Source organism: Ranitomeya imitator, chromosome 5 (assembly GCF_032444005.1).
Source record: "Ranitomeya imitator isolate aRanImi1 chromosome 5, aRanImi1.pri, whole genome shotgun sequence".
NCBI lineage: Eukaryota > Metazoa > Chordata > Amphibia > Anura > Dendrobatidae > Ranitomeya > Ranitomeya imitator.
Window position 1 is genome coordinate 91,678,321 of NC_091286.1, and position 14,133 is coordinate 91,692,453.

Genomic DNA, 14,133 nt, shown 5'->3' on the forward strand with positions numbered 1-14,133 from the left:
CGTGTTGGGGATCTGGTTTGGTTATCTTCTCGTCATATTCCTATGAAGGTTTCCTCTCCTAAATTTAAACCTCGTTTTATTGGTCCGTATAGGATTTCTGAGATTCTCAATCCGGTGTCTTTTCGTCTGATCCTCCCAGACTCCTTTTCCATACATAATGTATTCCATAGGTCGTTGTTGAGGAGATACGTGGCACCTATGGTTCCATCTGTGGAGCCTCCTGCCCCTGTTTTGGTGGAGGGGGAATTGGAGTATATTGTGGAGAAGATTTTGGATTCTCGTGTCTCTAGACGGAAACTCCAGTATCTGGTCAAATGGAAGGGTTATGCTCAGGAAGATAATTCCTGGGTTTTTGCCTCTGATGTCCATGCCCCAGATCTTGTTCGTGCCTTTCATGTGGCTCATCCTGGTCGGCCTGGGGGTTCTGGTGAGGGTTCGGTGACCCCTCCTCAAGGGGGGGGTACTGTTGTGAATTCTGTGGCTGAATTCACTTCTGTGGTCACAAGTGGTATTGCAGTCTCTGGGCTTCCTCCCTCAGGTGTTTTGGTGAGCTCGTTGGCTGCCTTGCTATTTAGCTCCACCTGAGTCTGTCTTCCTTGCTCCTTGTCAATGTTCCAGTGTTGGATCTGAGCTACTGCATCTTTCCTTGGGCCTGCTGCTCTGCTAGATAAGTGCTTCTAGTTTGTTTTCTGTTTTTTTCTGTCCAGCTTGCTATTAACTTTTGCTGGAAGCTCTGAGAAGCAAAGGGGTGCACCGCCGTGCTGTTAGTTCGGCACGGTGGGTCTTTTTGCCCCTTTGCGTGGTTTTCGTTTTAGGGTTTTTTGTAGACTGCATAGTTCTCATTGCTATCCTCGCTCTGTCTAGAATATCGGGCCTCACTTTGCTGAATCTATTTCATTCCTACGTTTGTCTTTTCATCTTGCTAACAGTCATTATATGTGGGGGGCTGCCTATTCCTTTGGGGTATTTCTCTGAGGTAAGTCAGGCTTGTATTTCTATCTTCAGGCTAGTCAGCTCCTCAGGCAGTGCCGAGTTGCATAGGTAGTGATAGGCGCAATCCACTGCTGCTTATAGTTGTGTGAGGATAGATCAGGTACTGCAGTCTACAGAGATTCCACGTCTCAGAGCTCGTCCTATTGTTTTTGGTTATTGCTAGATCTCTGTATGTGCGCTGATTACTGCACGCTGTGTTGCCTGATTGCCAGCCATAACAGGTGGGATCCTCTGCGTAGTTTCTGACCTACTAATTTGGCGCAAAGTATTTACTTGGGTAAATAGAGGACACTGCCCCTGACTATGTGAAGTACCATCATACATGTCAACACAATGGTATTGTCAGTGTCAGGAATGGAAGGATGTCAGCGCATGGTCAAAACATTGGTGGAAGTGTGAGAGATAATTGTGGAAGTGGCAGAGCAATGTTTGACCTGGGGGTGGGTGAACTCTCTTGTAGACGGCGGTACAGGCCAAAGGGCACCTCATGTTACAACAGTGTGTCTGACGTTGGGTGCGCACCACCACCGCCAGAGACACTTTATTGTACTATGAGGGACCCAGTGCCAGTGCTGTCGAGCAAAAGCGGGCACACCCACCTCTTCAGACAAACAGCACTCTCACGGGTGCTTGCGCCAAGTCGCGATACCACGGGCCCGTTTGGGGAGTTTGGCCATTTAGGGAGGTGTTAACATGTCGTATGCTGGACAATCAGCTGCTGCAAATTAAGACATTTGATAAGTAATTCACAGTAGTCCACAGGCAAGAGCTTTTCAGAGGAAAGCTAGGTGTCGCACGGGCAAGGTGGGGCAAAAGAATTAGAAATCCAGTTGTGGTTCATTTTAATGAATGTTAGATCATCAACATTTTGTGTAGCCAGACAAGTCCTTTTTTCGGTTAATATTGAACCAGCAGCACTGAATACTCTTTCAGATAGGACACTAGCAGCCGGGCAAGCAACCTCCTGCAATGCATATTCAGCCAATTCTGGCCAGGTGTCTAATTTGGATTCTCTTTTGTGTCTTCAGGTTTCTTGGTGGTGTGTGAACATGTTCTTACAGACTTGTTCACTGTGCAAGTAGCCCATGTGTTCCTGTCTAATTTGGATGCCCAGTAATCAAATGGGAATGACGGTTGAGGGAGAACATCGATAAGGGATGAAAAATAGTTTGTAACCATACTGGACAAATGTTGTCTCCTGTCACTTTGAATTGATGCAGCAGTACCTGTCCTGTCTGCGGTCATAGCAAAATCACTCCACAACCTGGTCAGAAAACCCCTCTGTCCAATGCCATTTCTGATGGGTGCACCCCTAGCACTCCTGGTCTGCTGGCCCCTGGAGCTCGTGTGAGAACGATCACGGGCGCTGTGTGCTGGGAATGCCTGAAGCAAACGGTCAACAAGAGTTGATTGTTTTGTTGCTAATATTAGTTCCAAGTTCTCATGTGGCATAATATTTTGCAATTTGCCTTTATAGCGAGGATCAAGGAGGCAGGCCAACCAGTAATCGTCATCGTTCATCATTTTTGTAATGCGTGTGTCCCTTTTGAGGATACGCAAGGCATAATCCGCCATGTGGGCCAAAGTTCCAGTTGTCAAATCTGCGGTTGTGCTTGGTTGAGGGGCAGTTGCAGGCAAATCGACGTCACTTGTGTCCCTCAAAAAAACAGAACCCGGCCTTGCCACGCCACCAATTTCCAGTGCCCCCGGGAAAGCTTCCTCATTAAAAATATACTCATCCCCATCATCCTCCTCGTCCTCCACCTCCTCTTCGCCCGCTACCTCGTCCTGTACACTGCCCTGACCAGACAATGGCTGACTGTCATCAAGGCTTTCCTCTTCCTCTGGTGCAGACGCCTGATCCTTAATGTGCGTCAAACTTTGCATCAGCAGACGCATTAGTGGGATGCTCATGCTTATTATGGCGTTGTCTGCACTAACCAGCCGTGTGCATTCCTCAAAACACTGAAGGACTTGACACATGTCTTGTATCTTCGACCACTGCACACCCGACAACTCCATGTCTGCCATCCTACTGCCTGCCCGTGTATGTGTATCCTCCCACAAAAACATAACAGCCCGCCTCTGTTCGCACAGTCTCTGAAGCATGTGCAGTGTTGAGTTCCACCTTGTTGCAACGTCTATGATTAGGCGATGCTGAGGAAGGTTCAAAGACCGCTGATAGGTCTGCATACGGCTGGAGTGTACAGGCGAACGGCGGATATGTGCGCAAAGTCCACGCACTTTGAGAAGCAGGTCTGAGAAACCAGGATACGTTTTCAATAAGCACTGCACCACCAGGTTTAAGGTGTGAGCCAGGCAAGGAATGTGTTTCAGTTGGGAAAGGGAGATGGCAGCCATGAAATTCCTTCCATTATCACTCACTACCTTGCCTGCCTCAAGATCTACTGTGCCCAGCCACGACTGTGTTTCTTGCTGCAAGAACTCGGACAGAACTTCCGCGGTGTGTCTGTTGTCGCCCAAACACTTCATAGCCAATACAGCCTGCTGACGCTTGCCAGTAGCTGCCCCATAATGGGACAACAGGTGTGCAACAGTGACAGCTGACGATGGAGTGGTTTCACGACTGTGGTCTGTGGAAGAGCTCTCGCTTCTGCAGGAGGACGAGGAGGAGGAGGAGGGGGTGCGAACGCCTACAGCCAACTGTTTCCTAGACCGTGGGCTAGGCACAACTGTCCCGAAATTGATGTCCCCTGTGGACCCTGCATCCACCACATTCACCCAGTGTGCCGTGATGGACACGTAACGTCCCTGGCCATGCCTACTGGTCCATGCATCTGTAGTCAGGTGCACCTTTGTACTCACAGATTGCCTGAGTGCATGGACGATGCGCTGTTTAACATGCTGGTGCAGGGCTGGGATGGCTTTTCTGGAAAAAAAGTGTCGGCTGGGTAGCTCGTAGCGTGGTTCAGCGTACTCCATCAGGGCTTTGAAAGCTTCGCTTTCAACTAACCGGTAGGGCATCATCTCTAACGAGATTAGTCTAGCTATGTGGGCGTTCAAACCCTGTGTACGCGGATGCGAGGATAAGTACTTCCTTTTTCTAACTAGAGTCTCATGTAGGGTGAGCTGGACTGGAGAGCTGGAGATTGTGGAACTAGCGGGTGTGCCGGTGGACATGGCAGACTGAGAGACGGTTGGAGACGGTATTGTTTCCGCCGGTGCCCTAGATGCAGTATTACCTCCAACGAAACTGGTGATTCCCTGACCCTGACTGCTTTGGGCTGGCAAAGAAACCTGCACAGATACTGCCGGTGGTGAAGAAAATGGTGGCCTTACAGTGACGGAAGGGATGTTGCGTTGCTGAGTAGCTTCATTGGCCGAGTGTGCTACAACCTTAAGGGACGTTTGGTAGTTAGTCCAGGCTTGCAAATGCATGGTGGTTAAATGTCTATGCATGCAACTTGTATTGAGACTTTTCAGATTCTGACCTCTGCTTAAGCTAGTTGAACATTTTTGACAGATGACTTTGCGCTGATCAATTGGATGTTGTTTAAAAAAATGCCAGACTGCACTCTTCCTAGCATCGGATCCCTTTTCAGGAATTGCTGACTGAGCTTTAACCGGATGGACACGCTGTCCTCCAACATTTTTTTGCTTTGCCACGCGTTTTGGGCAAGATACGGGTCCGGCAGATGGAACCTGTTGCGATGTTGATGCCTGCTGCGGCCCCTCCTCCTCTGCTTCAGAACTACTGCCGCCTGCACCCTGTTCCCCCAATGGCTGCCAATCGGGGTCAACAACTGGGTCATCTATAACCTCCTCTTCTAGCTCGTGTGCAACTTCGTCTGTGTCACCGTGTAGGTCGGCGGTATAGCATTCGTGACGGGGCAACATAGTCTCATCAGGGTCTGATTCTGGATCAGTACCCTGAGAGGGCAATGTTGTGGTCTGAGTCAAAGGACCAGCATAGTAGTCTGGCTGTGGCTGTGCATCAGTGCACTCTATGTCAGAATCTACTTGTAATGGGCATGGCCTGTTAACTGTTTCACTTTCTAAGCCAGGGACGGTATGTGTAAAGAGCTCCATGGAGTAACCCGTTGTGTCGCCTGCTGCATCCTTCTCTCTTGTTGTTGTTTTTGCTGAAGAGGACAAGGAAGCGACTTGTCCCTGACCGTGAACATCCACTAACGATGCGCTGCTTTTAGATTTGCCAGTTTCAGAAGAGGAGGCAAAAGAGCTAGAGGCTGAGTCAGCAAGGTAAGCCAAAACTTGCTGTTGCTGCTCCGGCTTTAAAAGCGGTTTTCCAACTCCCAGAAAAGGGAGTGTTCGAGGCCTTGTGTAGCCAGATGACGAACCTGGCTCCACAGCTCCAGACTTAGGTGGAATAATTTTTTTCCCACGACCACCTGATGCTCCACTACCACTACCATCATTACCAGCTGACAATGAACGCCCACGGCCACGACCTCTTCCACCAGACTTCCTCATTGTTTTACAAACTTAACCAAAGTAACTTTATTTGTTGCTGTCAGACAACTTACACGGTGAGCTATAACTTCAGTATGATTTCGATATCGCTTTACAGGTTGGTGAAACCGCAAGGAAAATCAGGCACAATGTTACACACTCTGTTTTCTGTGGCACAAAATCAGAGAGATGCCACACACGCAGGACTGTCACTCAAGCAAAAATGTCAATATTAATCTCCCACTGTTTTTTTTTTATTTTTTCAGGGAGAATTTAGAAACCAAATAAAACAAAATGATTTTTCAGGGACAATTTAGAAACCAAATAAAAAAAAATATAGGCTTTCTATGGCCCACTGAGTGAGAGATGGCACCCACAGGAGTCAGGAGTGGCACACAAGCCCAGAGGCCAATATTTTTCTCCCACTGATTGATGTGATTTTTTTCAGGTAGATTTTAGAACCCAAATCAAGCAAAAAAAAAAAATATAGGCTTTCTATGGCCCACTGAGTGAGAGATGGCACCCACAGGAGTCAGGAGTGGCACACAAGCCCAGAGGCCAATATTTTATTTTTCTCCCAATGATTGATGTGATTTTTTCAGGTAGATTTTAGTACCCAAATCAAGCAAAAAAAAAATATAGGCTTTCTATGGCCCACTGAGTGAGAGATGGCATACACAGGGATGGCACTCTAGCAGAAATGCCAATCTTAATCTCCCACAAAAAAAAAAAAAAAAAAGGAACTGTCCTTCAATTACTATCTCCCTGCAGTAATCTCAGCCAGGTATGGCAGGCAGCAATAAGGAGTGGACTGATGCACAAATGAAATAAAAAGTGTGGACAAACAAAAAAGATAGCTGTGCAGAAAGGAAGGAACAAGAGGATTTTTGCTTTGAAAAAAGCAGTTGGTTTGCACAGCGGCGTACACACAGCAATGCAGCTATCAGGGAGCCTTCTAGGGCAGCCCAATGAGCTACAGCGCTGAGGAAAAAAAAAAAATGTAGCCTCCACTGTCCCTGCAAACCGATGGTGGTGTTGGACAGTGGAAATCGCTACAGCACAAGCGGTTTTGTGGTTAATGGACCCTGCCTAACGCTATCCCTGCTTCTGAAGAAGCGGCAGCAACCTCTCCCTAAGCTCAGATCAGCAGCAGTAAGATGGCGGTCGGCGGGAACACCCCTTTATAGCCCCTGTGACGCCGCAGACAGCAAACCAATCACTGCAATGCCCTTCTCTAAGATGGTGGGGACCAGGACCTATGTCATCACGCTGCCCACACTCTGCGTTCACCTTCATTGGCTGAGAAATGGCGCTTTTCGCGTCATTGAAACGCGACTTTGGCGCGAAAGTCGCGTACCGCATGGCCGACCCCGCACAGGGGTCGGGTTTCATGAAACTCGACTTTGCCAAAAGTCGGCGACTTTTGAAAATGAACGACCCGTTTCGCTCAACCCTAGTGAGCACAGCTGATATACAGGTAGATGGGTGGACATGGCTGATATACAGGAAGGGGGGTGCATGGCTGACAGGCAGGCATGCGGACATAGCTGATAGGCAGGCGGGCATGACTGTCAAACAAGGCAGACATATGCTGATGTGCACAGGTGGTATACAGACAGGCAGATGCTAGTGGGTATGGCTGATATAGAGACAGACAGGTGCTGTGGAAGATGTGACTGTTACATAGGTAGGCACAGCAGATGTAATATACAGGGTAGGTATACTGAGATATGAGCACTGGGAACCTGAATACTAGCAAGCATGTAAGATTAGACATGTTGCTCAGGTACCTCTCATGAGGTAGATGTGCCTTAAATAATAAGTGTCTCCCAGCTATTGGCTTAGGACACTTTAGGAAAGGCACACACTGGGCCTTTAAGAGAGAGAGACTGCATGTGTATCCTTAGAATATTGCCCTGGTATCTATGATCAGTGCGCAGACAACAGGCAGCAGCAGCAGAAGATGAAAGAGGGACTGCGGGGCTGTGGCGGTGAGTAACTCAACGTCTCTGCCGGGGATGGAGGCAGAGTGCAGAGATGCCAGCGTTACAGAGGGAGCACAAGGAGAATATTCATTCCCCAATTGTTATGGTAAAATTCCTTGCAGGCTTGAAAAAGAATGGGTGTAAGGGTGGGGAGTACTGTAACACCAGCATCCCTGCATGCTCCCTCTCCTCCCTCCCGGCAGGGAAGCAGTTATCCTCATTGCCCCGCTCAGCCACATCCTTTGCAAAGCATGCCTCCTGGCAGCGCTCTTATGCGTCCGTGCTCCCTTGCTCTTAAAGAGAAAGCATGCACCTGATTTTTCCCCAACCAATAGCTGGGAGGCACTTAGTACTTAATGCACCAAATTTAGCTCAATGTCAGTTTATACTTGCTTCCTTGTTGTTAGATCCCTGAGTCATCCTGCCGCAACCTTATCCTGTACTGTTCTGTCTGAACCTGTTCCTGCACCAGACCTGCTTGTACATAGTCCTGAATCTGAAACTGCCATTTCTGGTCCTGTATTGTAGCCAGAAGCCTCAAATACAGAAACCCGTATAAGTGGCCATCCTGTCTTATATTCCGAAACACCAAAGTCTGAACCTGTACAATGTCCGTCCTGTCTTGTATCCAGAAACCGCATAGTCTGAACCTGTATCAGTGGCCATCCAGTCTTCTATCCAGAAACCACACTGCCGGCTCCTGCACCAATATCTGGTTTTGCCTAGAACTTCGAACCTGAACAAGCATCCTTGTTAGCTGATACAGATTTGGACACTGCCCTGGAGCCATGGTGGCTACCTGCAGGGCAAGCCTGACCTCACCATCAGAGACTCCAGTGAAAACCATGTAGCTGCTTAGTTATGCCCCTCCAGGGTAAGCCGGACCCGTGGTACTGTGAGTTCACGATCAATCAGTATGAAACCTAATTCAGGGAAATATGCAAGGTCTAATCAGCAAAGTTACTAAAATAGCTACCCAACAGCAGAATTCTCTGACGTTTTTCTTTTGCAATGAAATGCCAAACAAGAATTCTCTATTCTCATTACTATCTTCAATCATTTTGGTGAACTTTACAATTTTAAAATTAATTATTAGAAGTTCAAAACCTTGAAAATTGCTTCTCTGAAATATTCTAATACGAACGTAAGCTATTTAAGCGTCCCCAGTAGATATTATATTTAATAAGAGGCCAAAATCTCAACCAAAAAAATTTCTCTATCATTTTAGAGAATGTAAAATCACTTCTAAAATTATATAATCTTAATACGCTCACATGGATGATCATCCTCAAATTTTACTTCCTTCCCAAAATACTTTCCATCTTGAATGTGGCTCCTAGAAAACTTTCCTTACACGTCTTTAAATCTATCCACACACATTATTTTACCACTATACTTGTAAATCTAATCATTCTAGGCTCCTTTATAAACTACTGTCTCTCACAAAACAATTAAATTATCTAAGCCTCCCATATATTCAATGATCATAAAGCTATCCACCTAAAAATATGGTTGAATTTGACGGACTCACTGAGGAAAGCACAAAATGATAACATAAAGCTTACCATTCAGGATAGTGTTGCTTCTCAATCTATATGGACCAACGTTACTCCTCCTTGGCTACCAATGGACCTAAAATGTTTATACAGAAGACAACAAGTTTCTCAAAGTCTTATCACAAAATTTCCTGATTTTAGAACATGGTCATGGCTAGTAATTATTTTAAGGGTGAACATACCCAGTAATTAGATTAATATCTAAACTCTACAATAACATATTAGTCCCCCAGAAAATATCCAAATCATCTTCCTAGGAAGAGTAACTAATTATTTTCTTTTCTGACTCAGATGCAAGAACTATCTTGCTGAATTCAAACAGTTTCTTCAGATCTGTACTTATGCAAGAAAACTCTTTCAAACTCCTTTCTCTTTTTTTCTGGTATAAGACCCTAAAGTCATATCATATTGGCGTAATCATAAAATGTGTTGGAGATGCTTACTAAAGTTGGTGGACTCAAACATTTGTGGTGGTAGAGAAGCATTGAGTAATTTTGCCATGATCTTGATATTAGAATCCCCTTACTCCCTGAGGAGGATATCCATTTAAAACAATCTCCCAACTTCTGTCCTGCCAAACATATTTTCCTAACCCTGCTTTGGCAACAACAAAGCAACTAATCCCTCTACAATATCTGCTCTTCTATATGCTCTTTCGTAATGGCTGGAATCCTTCTGTTTTCTATTCTCTACAAGTTTACCATATGGATTGTAATTTTCTTGTTATAATCTGCCATCTTCATCCTCCCACTTTTTATGTATCAACAATATTTGTGAACAGTTGTATTATGTTCTATATGAGTTTTATTCATTATTTTACATCCATCCTTGTATCAGTGTTAGAATTAGCTCTGTCCCCAAACAGGACTTTCTTGTCGTGTTATGCCTGGTGCTCTGTTGCTTTTTCCAAAGCTTAAAAAATGCTGAGACATCGGGTTCGTCTACGGACGATTACGAGGTGAACTCTATTTTGGGGTGCAAGGTGGTACTCGGCAAAAAATTCTATTTGGTGGACTGGAAGGGTTATGTTGTGAATTCTGTGGCAGAGCTCCCTCCTGTGGTCACAAGTGGTACTTCGGCTGATTCTCTCTATGAGCTTCCGTTGGTGGAGGAGAGTGGTACTGCGGCTTCTGAGTTTCCTTCCTCAGGTGATGTGGTGAAGTCGTTAGGTGCTGCTTTATTTAACTCCACCTAGTGCTTTGATCCTGGCCTCCAGTCAATGTTCTAGTATTGGGCCTGTTTCCTCCTGGATCGTTCCTGTGGCCTGCTGCTTTGCATAGCTGAGTTCCGCTTTTGTTGTTTTGTTTGCTGTTTTTTCTGTCCAGCTTGCTAGTTTGTTTTTTCTTGCTTGCTGGAGGCTCTGGGACGCGGAGGGTGTACCTCCGTGCCGTTGGTTCGGTGCGGAGGGTCTTTTTGCCCCCTTTGCGTGGTTGTTTGTAGGGTTTTGTGTTGGCCGCAGGGTTGCCTTTCCTGTCCTCGCTCTGTTCAGAAAGTCGGGCCTCACTTTGCTAAATCTATTTCATCTCTACGTTTGTCTTTTCATCTTAACTCACAGTCATTATATGTGGGGGCTGCCTTTTCCTTTGGGGTATTTCTCTGAGGCAAGGTAGGCTTATTTTCTATCTTCAGGCTAGCTAGTTTCTCAGGCTGTGCCGAGTTGCATAGGGAGCGTTAGGCGCAATCCACGGCTGCCTCTAGTGTGGTTGGAGAGGATTAGGGATTGCGGTCAGCAGAGTTCCCACGTCTCAGAGCTCGTTCTATGTTTTTGGGTTATTGTCAGGTCACTGTATGTGCTCTGACTACCATGTCCATTGTGGTACTGAATTACCTCATCATAACAGTACTGGAGGCCAAGAGTACTAATGATTCTCAATAGAGGGAAAAAAGAAGTTCTGAGACCATTTTTTTTTCTCTGCACTGTGTTTTGCCTTTTTTTTCCCCTAGACATTTGGGTGGTTCAGGACACAGGTGTAGCGATGGACATTAAAGGTCTGTCTTTATGTGTGGATCAGCTCACGGCAAGTGTACAAAATATTCAAGACTTTGTGGTTCAGAATTCTATGTTAGAACCAAGAATTCCTATTCCTGATTTGTTTTTTGGAGATAGAACTAAATTTCTGAGGTTCAAAAATAATTGTAAACTATTTCTGGCTTTGAAACCTCGCTCCTCTGGTGACCCAGTTCAACAAGTTAGGATCATTATTTCTTTTTTACGTGGCGACCCTCAGGACTGGGCATTTTCTCTTGCGCCAGGAGATCCTGCATTAAGTAATATCGATGCGTTTTTCCTGGCGCTCGGATTGCTGTACGATGAACCTAATTCAGTGGATCAGGCAGAGAAAAATTTGCTGGCTCTGTGTCAGGCTCAGGATGAGATAGAGGTATATTGTCTGAAATTTAGAAAGTGGTCCGTACTCACTCAATGGAATGAAGGTGCGCTCGCAGCTATTTTCAGAAAGGGTCTCTCTGAAGCCCTTAAGGATGTCATGGTGGGATTTCCTATGCCTGCTGGTCTGAATGAGTCTATGTCTTTGGCCATTCAGATCGGTCGACGCTTGCGTGAGCATAAATCTGTGCACCATTTGGCGGTATTATCTGAGCATAAACCTGAGCCTATGCAGTGCGATAGGACTTTGACCAGAGTTGAACGGCAAGAACACAGACGTCAGAATGGGCTGTGTTTCTACTGTGGTGGTTCCACTCATGCTATCTCTGATTGTCCTAAGCGCACTCAGCGGTTCGCTAGGTCTGCCACCATTGGTACGGTACAGTCAAAATTTCTTTTGTCCGTTACCTTGATCTGCTTTTTGTCATCTTATTCTGTCATGGCATTTGTGGATTCAGGCGCTGCCCTGAATTTGATGGACTTGGAGTATGCTAGGCGTTGTGGGTTTTTCTTGGAGCCCTTGCAGTGTCCTATTCCATTGAGAGGAATTGATGCTATGCCTTTGGCCAAGAATAAGCCTCAGTACTGGACCCAGCTGACCATGTGTATGGCTCCTGCACATCAGGAGGTTATTCGCTTTCTGGTGTTGCATAATCTGCATGATGTGGTCGTGTTGGGGTTGCCATGGCTACAAGTCCATAATCCAGTATTAGATTGGAAATCCATGTCTGTGTCCAGCTGGGGTTGTCAGGGGGTACATGGTGATGTCCCATTTCTGTCTATTTCGTCATCCACCCCTTCTGAGGTTCCAGAATTCTTGTCTGATTACCGGGATGTATTTGATGAGCCCAAGTCCGATACCCTACCTCCGCATAGGGATTGTGATTGTGCTATCGATTTGATTCCTGGTAGTAAATTCCCAAAAGGTCGACTGTTTAATTTATCTGTGCCTGAGCACGCCGCTATGCGGAGTTATGTGAAGGAGTCCTTGGAGAAGGGGCATATTCGCCCGTCATCGTCGCCATTAGGAGCAGGGTTCTTTTTTGTGGCCAAGAAGGATGGTTCGCTGAGACCTTGTATAGATTACCGCCTTCTAAATAAGATCACAGTTAAATTTCAGTACCCCTTGCCGTTGTTATCTGATTTGTTTGCTCGGATTAAGGGGGCTAGTTGGTTCACCAAGATAGATCTTCGTGGTGCGTATAATCTTGTGCGTATTAAGCGAGGCGATGAATGGAAAACTGCATTTAATACGCCCGAGGGCCATTTTGAATATCTAGTAATGCCATTCGGACTTGCCAATGCTCCATCAGTGTTTCAGTCCTTTATGCATGACATCTTCCGAGAGTACCTGGATAAATTCCTGATTGTATACTTGGATGATATTTTGATCTTCTCGGATGATTGGGAGTCTCATGTGAAGCAGGTCAGAACGGTGTTTCAGGTCCTGCGTGCTAATTCTTTGTTTGTGAAGGGATCAAAGTGTCTCTTTGGTGTTCAGAAGGTTTCATTTTTGGGGTTCATTTTTTTCCCTTCTACTATCGAGATGGACCCTGTTAAGGTCCAAGCCATCCATGATTGGACTCAGCCGACATCTCTGAAAAGTCTGCAAAATTTCCTGGGCTTGGCTAATTTTTATCGTCGCTTCATCTGCAATTTTTCTAGTATTGCTAAACCATTGACCGATTTGACCAAGAAGGGTGCTGATGTGGTCAATTGGTCTTCTGCTGCTGTGGAAGCTTTTCCAGAGTTGAAGCGTCGTTTTTCTTCTGCCCCTGTGTTGTGTCAACCAGATGTTTCGCTTCCATTTCAGGTCGAGGTTGATGCTTCTGAGATTGGAGCAGGGGCTGTTTTGTCGCAGAGAAGTTCTGATTGCTCGGTGATGAAACCATGCGCCTTCTTTTCCAGGAAGTTTTCGCCTGCTGTGCGAAATTATGATGTTGGCAATCGAGAGTTGCTGGCCATGAAGTGGGCATTCGAGGAGTGGCGTCATTGGCTTGAAGGAGCTAAGCATCGCGTGGTGGTCATGACTGATCATAAGAACTTGATTTATCTCGAGTCTGCCAAGCGGTTGAATCCTAGACAGGCTCGTTGGTCGCTGTTTTTTGCCCGTTTTGACTTTGTGATTTCATACATTCCGGGCTCTAAAAATGTGAAGGCGGATGCCCTGTCTAGGAGTTTTGTGCCCTACTCTCCGGGTTTATCTGAGCCGGCGGGTATTCTCAAGGAGGGAGTTATTGTGTCTGTCATCTCCCCTGATTTGCGGCGGGTGCTGCAAAAATTTCAGGCTAATAAACCTGATCGTTGCCCAGCGGAGAAACTGTTTGTCCCTGATAGGTGGACGAATAAAGTTATCTCTGAGGTTCATTGTTCGGTGTTGGCTGGTCATCCTGGAATCTGTGGTACCAGAGCGTTAGTGGCTAGATCCTTTTGGTGGCCATCTCTGTCGCGGGATGTGCGTTCTTTTGTGCAGTCCTGTGGGATTTGTGCTCGGGCTAAGCCCTGCTATTCTCGTGCCAGTGGGTTGCTTTTGCCCTTGCCGGTCCCGAAGAGGCCTTGGACACATATCTCTATGGATTTTATTTCAGATCTTCCCGTCTCTCAAAAAATGTCAGTCATTTGGGTGGTTTGTGATCGCTTCTCTAAGATGGTCCATTTGGTACCCTTGTCTAAATTACCTTCCTCCTCTGATTTGGTGCCATTGTTCTTCCAGCATGTGGTTCGTTTACATGGCATTCCAGAGAATATCGTTTCTGACAGAGGTTCCCAGTTTGTTTCGAGG